Source organism: Cryptomeria japonica, chromosome 5 (genome assembly GCF_030272615.1).
Source record: "Cryptomeria japonica chromosome 5, Sugi_1.0, whole genome shotgun sequence".
NCBI lineage: Eukaryota > Viridiplantae > Streptophyta > Pinopsida > Cupressales > Cupressaceae > Cryptomeria > Cryptomeria japonica.
Genome location: NC_081409.1, coordinates 44,382,966 through 44,390,088, shown reverse-complemented (window position 1 = coordinate 44,390,088; position 7,123 = coordinate 44,382,966).

The window sequence follows — 7,123 nt, the reverse complement described above, 5'->3', positions numbered from 1 at the left end:
GTTTGATCAGGAAAGTGAAGAAGGAACATTTCTTGGTTATTCTTCTAGAAGCAAAGCATTTAAATGTTTGATCAAATCATCTAACAAAATAGTAGAAAGTGCAAATGTGAAAATTGATGAATTTGTAGAAAGAAATGATGAAGGAAACTCCAAAGAACATCTGAAATCTTTTGGGGATTTAATAAATGATTATGAGATAGCAGATGAAGATGTTATTATGAAACTGTTTGTTCAATCCCTGGTTGATGATGCAAGAGATTGGTACAAAGGTCTTCCAATAAATAGCATAGGTTCATGGGAAGATTTTAAAAATTGCTTTCAAGAGCAGTATGGTGACAAGACTAATGTGAGTTTCATGCTAAATGAGTTCAACAACATTAGAAAATCTAAAAATGAAATGGTCACTGATTTCAATGCCAGATTCCAGAAAGCTATGCACAGATTGTATCAGGTGATGAGACTAGATGACAACATGTGTCTTAATACATATTATAATGCATTTGATTCCAAGATGGTCTATATCTTAAGAGATAAAAACCCCCATAATTTGAGAGATGCTTTTAGAATTGCCATAAATGTAGAGAGTAACAGAAAAGCATCTAGAAAATTAGGAAGAAGGACAGATGGCAGATTATGGCAAGATACCAAACAACAACCTAATAAAGTTGCTAAAGAGGATGATAAAATAGAGAAATTGGTCACCGCTATGAAAGATTTGACTGCTAAGGTAAACAAAAATGATAAACCTCATTATAACTGGCAAGATAGACCCCCTAGATTACATGATATGCCCTATAATACCAATTGGAAGGATGGTAAACCCCAAATGGAGAAGCCCAAAATTACCCAAAGTCAAGACACACCGGATCCCTTGAAAGGGAAAACTGTTCACAATATAGAAAATACTCCTTGGTGTATTGCTTGTGATGGACCACATTCCCCTCATCAGTGTGCAGTGGCTCAAGCTCTGGAAGAATCTATGAGACCAGAAGCAGAGCCTGACATTAATATGTTTGAAACCATCATAGAAAGTGATGAGGAATCTGTGCAAAGTGAATACAGTGATGTGCTAGATAATAAAAAGTTAGTGCAAGGACAGTTAGCCTTAGGTTGGCATCCCACATTAAATGTGGTAACAATTGAAGATGAAGAGGTTCATCTTAGGAGGCTTTGTGAGGAAGAAGTTAGAAATCTCACAAAGGCTGCAATCGCCAAAGCAAAACATAACTATAATTTGAGAAGCACCAAGAGAGATACTGATCAAGGTGAGCCAGGTTCTATGTTTGTAAAAGAAGTCACAAAAAGGGGGGCATCAAGCAGTGCTACTACTTTTCCTAAAGTTAGTCAAGGAAAAGAGGAACAAGTTAAAGATATACCTAAAGGCATAGATGATAAAAATGTTGGTGATGTGCAAGGAGCAGAGACTGTGAAAAAGACAAATCAATCCAAAACAGAAAAAGTTAGGGTTAATACTGAAAAATGCAATAATTCTACATTTGATATGGCCCAAGCTTTAACTCAAATGAAAGTCACTGTTCCATTAATAGAATTGCTAAAGATTAAAGAACATAAGGATGCAGCTTTGTCTTTATTCTCTGGTATATCTGATAGTGACACAGTATTACCCACTGGTTTAGCTAAAGTTGGAAGGGATCAAGAGTTCCGAACCCCAGAGGTTTATGTTGGAACCACTATCACTCAAGAGCCTTCTCAGGTGGATCCCTTCTATGTTACTTTGTTAGTCAATAACCGGTTGATTAAAAATTGCATGATAGATTCAGGAGCAGCTGCTAATGTAATGCCCTATGGTGTTATGAAAGAATTAGGGTTATCAGCAACCACTGTGTATGGGAAATGCTATGCCATGGATAATAGAGAAGTACCTATGATAGGTACAATGAAATATGTAGAAGTAAAAATAGCAGCATTTCCTGAAGCCACTTACAAAATGGATGTTATTGTTACTGACACTAAACCCCACTATGGTATGTTACTTTCCAGACAATGGGCAGCAGCAATGGGGGGAAATGTTCAACTGGACTTATCTTATGCTACCATTCCTATTGGTGGTAATCAGGTCAAATTATACAGAGAACCACGAGCTCCTAGGGTAATTGAAAATGTAGACCCTAGTATGCTTAATTGTATGATTGATGTAGATTTAGATAATTTTAGACTTCAACCAATTTCACCTCAATTGAAGAATACTGACGCCATTGTAGTTGAGCTACAAGCACAACAGTATGGGTTGTGGTAGATGTATTTTGATGGAGCTTGTTCCAAAGAAGGATCTGGAGCAGGGGTTCTTTTTGTGTCCCCGTTAGGTATAACCTTTAAATACTCATTTTTATTGGCATTCCAGTGCACAAATAATACTGCAGATTATGAAGCCTTATTACTAGGACTTGAGGTTGCAAAAAGGCATGGAATCCAACTGCTGAAAGTAATGGGAGATTCAGAATTGGTTGTTTCTCAGGTGAGATCTAAATATGCATCCAAAAATGATAGATTGAAGCAGTATAAACATGCTGTCTGGGATGTTGTTGAGCATTTTGATGCATTTTCTATTAATTGGATAGAACGAGAAAAAAATATTATGGCAGATTTCCTAGCTAATGTAGCTTTGAAAAATGATGATGCAACGCTAACCGGTATTTCCACTGTGGAAATAAAATCTAGGCCTGCTATTCCTAATAATGTGTACAATTGGCAAGTTTTTGTTGATGATGAAGATATTCTTAGGTTTATTTAGTGTGTTGATGATTATGATGGACAAAAGATTGATTTTAATGCATTGGTGGAAGTGGTAGACAATAGAGAGACAGTGTTTGGAAATGATGTTGTCCAATTGGAAACCAATGAAATACCTAAAGGGCTAGTAGAGATGGAAAGCATGTTTAGTTATAATGATAGTCATTTACATCAGCAGTCTACCACCAAGTTGGAAGAGTTAGAGGAGGTAAATCTGGGGACAGAATCATCCCCTAAGTTGGTATATATTGGGAAGAAGTTACCCCCTCATGTCAGGACTAACCTTATTAATTTATTGAAAAGGTATAAGCATGTTTTTGCTTGGTCTTATGAAGACCTAAAGGCGTATAGACAAGATCTTTTTTAGCATGAAGTTCCCTTACTTCCAGATGCTAAGCCTTTCAGACAGAAACAGAGGCCTATCAATCCCTTGTTAGAAACTAAAATGCAATAGGAGTTGACTAAATTGAGAGAAGGGGGGATTATCAAACCAATAAGGCATTCATCATGGGTCTCTAATTTGGTCCCAGTAAGGAAGAAGAATGGAGACATCAGATTGTGTGTAGATTTTAGGAATCTAAATGTTGCTTCCTTGAAAGATAATTACTCATCCCCAAATATGGAAGCTATGTTGCAAAGAGTGACAGGATGTGATCTTTTATCCATGATGGATGGTTTCTCAGGATATAATCAAGTGCTAGTAAAGGAGTCTGAACAGTTTAAAATAACTTTCACTACTCCATGGGGAACTTATGTATATGTGAGAATGCCATTTGGATTAAAAAATGCAGGAGCTACATTTCAGAGAGCTATGGATGTAGCTTTCAAAGAATTCATAAATATTATCATGGTGGTGTATCAAGATGATTTAACTTGTTTCTCTAAAAGAGCTGATGATCATTGTGGACATTTAGAAAAGGTGTTCAATAAAGCCTTAGAATTTGGTGTATCACTGAATCCCAAGAAATGTCATTTTGGGGTTACTGAAGGAAAGTTACTGGGACACATAGTTTCTAAGGAGGGGGTAAGAATAGACCCTAAGAGAATTGAAGCAATCAATAGGGTGTCTGAACCTAAAAATGTGAAAGGAATCCAATCCTTTTTAGGTAAAGTAAATTTTGTCAGGAGATTCATTGCAAACTTCGCAGAGATAGTGAAACCTATTGTCAAATTGCTTAAGAAAGACACAAAGTTTCATTGGGATCAAGAAGCTTCAAAAGCTTTTGCTGAGATTAAGAAGGCAATCCAGGAGGCACCAGTGTTAATATCCCCTGATTATAGTAAGCCTTTTTCTCTGTTTTCTTTTGCTTCATATCATACGATAGCTGCAATATTACTACAAAAGGACAATGAAGGATATGAACATCCCATAGCCTTCTATAGTAAATCTTTGCAGGTGGCAGAATTAAAATATGAAACCATGGAGAAACAAGCTTATGCCCTAGTTAAAGTTGTTAAGGCTTTTAGGCCATATCTGGTGAATGCAAACATCATTGCCTATGTCCCACATGCTGCAGTTAAAGATATTTTGTCTCAGTCTGAGGTTACTGGGAAGAGATGCAGATGGATCAATAGAATTCAGAGTTCAACTTGGAGATAAAGATCACCAAATTGGTGAGAGGGTTAGGTTTGGCTAAGCTCATGACTGAGTCAAATCTCATGAATGTAGAAGTACACAATGTTGAGGTTAGAGATGCCTTGGTCACTAGTATTGAGAGGCAACCCTGGTACATAGAGATAATCCAAGTTTTGAGAGGTGATATACTCCCAAAAGAAATGACATACAATCAGAGAAGAACTCTGAAACTCAAGTCCCAAAAATATGTGCTCATTCAGGGTGGTCTTTTTTGGAGAAAAAGAGATGGAGAGTTACTAATGTGTTTGGATGAATTTCAAGCTAAACAGGTGTTGACTGAAATGCATGATGGAGTATGTGGAGGTCACTATTCTGCTAAGACTACTACTGGCAAGATAATACGGGCTGGGTACTATTGGCCCACCTTATTTAAAGATACCCATGCATATGTACGGAGATGTGATCCATGTCAAAAGATTCTCATCCAAGCTCAAATATGAAGGAGCCTTACCCCTAAATCCAGTTTCTGTAGAAGCTCCTTTTGTTCAGTGGGGTATTGATTTTATTGGAGAAATTGTTGAGAAGTTAGGGAGAGGTCATGGATGGATCATAGTGGCCACTGATTATTTCACTAAATGGATAGAAGTCATCCCTGCAAGAAGAGCTACTAGTAAAATTGTAATTGATTTCCTGATGGATAATATTGTAACTAGATTTGGGACACCTGCAAAATTGGTGATGGATAATGCCATGTGTTTCAGATCAGAAGAATTTGTAGGCTTTTGTACTAGTCATGGTATACTCATGTCATACTCTTCACCTTATCACCCTCAGGGGAATGGACAAGCAGAATCCAGCAATAAAAGCCTGTTGAATATCATCAAGAAAATCCTAAAAGAGAATAAAAGATCTTGGGATCAAAAGTTGAAGTTAGCTCTGTGGGCAGATAGAACAACAGTTAAAAAATCCATTAGAATGTCACCTTTCAAGTTGGTTTATGGTACCCAAGCCAGGCTACCAGTAAATAACCTTCTTCTAGTGTATAAGTTTTTGCAGAATGAGGACATGGAGGTATCTGAACCAATGGAAAACCGAATGATCCAAATTGTAGAAATGGAGGAGCTTAGGACTTCTGCCCATAAGAAAATTCAGAAGATTCAGTTGCAGTCAAAGTATCTTTTTGATAAAAGGACATCACTAAGGAAATTTCAAATTAATGACATGGTTCTTCAGTGGAATGCAAAAGGACAAGATAAAGGAAAGCATAAAAAATTTGAATCACTGTGGATTGGCCCTTTTGTGGTTTGTGACTTAAATGGTAAGGATTCATATTTCTTGAAGAATATGGATGATGAAATGCAGGAATTTTTAGTGCATGGACAATTCCTGAAGCATTATTTCTCTTAAATGTCCATGCACGGTAGGTCCTTTGTTTGTACATATTTTGTTTCTTTCCTATTTTTTTGTTTTGGTCTGTGTTTTGGTTTGTTTCTCCAGAGTTGTCTGAGTTTCTTGTGTTGACCTTGTGGTCAACCATCCCCAGTCAGAGCCACTGTTATCACTGATTAAAATTGGGTTTTTCTTTTCCCATGATTGGCTATGGTATGTTGAAATTTTTCGAGTAGGGTGTAATTCCATATGCTTCAGCTTTGTTCTAGACCTTAAGGGTTTAAGGGTTTTTGATTTTAGATCCTCTCGTATTTGTTTTAAACCCTTTGGTTTCTAATCTTTCGTTACTTTATTCACTTATGTAATGGGTCATAGGGTCGTAGGAAGTGTTCCCCCCTTGTTGTTTGCCTAGGCGGTTATGTTGATTAATCGAGAAATTTATGCCTTATGTATTTTTCTTCGAAAGTTGTCAGGCCTAGTAACCAGTGCGCATCTCACGGATTGATCCACGGCTCGCGCTATTTCACTAGGCGAAGTTGCGCGTAGTTTAAAACTAGTGAAGTTGCGAAAACCACATGGCATGCCACATAGACGGTCTAGCTGGTTGTTGATAGCAAGTAAAATGGTGGCACATGGCACAAGTCACAATAGTTAGCGAGTCAGGATTAAAGGCTGAAAGGTGGGCCCCAGAGGTGAGTCAGGTCACAAGTGGAGATGACCTGGCAGGTATAGCTGTTAACAATTTATTGAAGCCCTGTGGTTTCCTTTTGGCAAATAACAGAGTGACAAGTCAGCTCTGAAAGTGACTGGATGCCAGGTGTTTATGATGAGTCAGCGGGCCCACCCCTCCTGAGAGCCTTTTTAGAGGATTAAACACCGATCAATTTATGAGATGATCCAACGGTCCGCGCTATTTTGCAAGGGTAAGGTGTTCACTCTTTATACCCCACGAAATAGCGAGAGTGAACGAGAACTATCCACGTGTCATGATGATGACCTGGAGAATGCAGCTATTGAGACGAAAGTCGGGCCCCATGGTTTTCTTTTGGCAAATGACAGAGTGACAAATCAGCTCCAAAGGTGACTGGATGCCAGGTGTTTACGATGAGCCAGCGGGCCCACCCCTCCTGAGAGCCTTTTCAGAGGATTAAACACCAATCAATTTATGAGATGATCCAACGGTTCGCACTATTTTGCAAGGGTAAGGTGCTCACTCTTTATACCCCATGAAATAGCGAGAGTGAACGAGAACCGTCCACGTGTCATGATGACACGTGGTCTAAGAAGAAAGTGTGGGCCCACCAAGGTGGAACCGGCAATATAAAAGAAAGACACGCGGCCAGTATCAAGTGGAATGCGAAATGGATTTCAAGGCCAATGGTTGGATGCCACGTGGTATTATGTAGC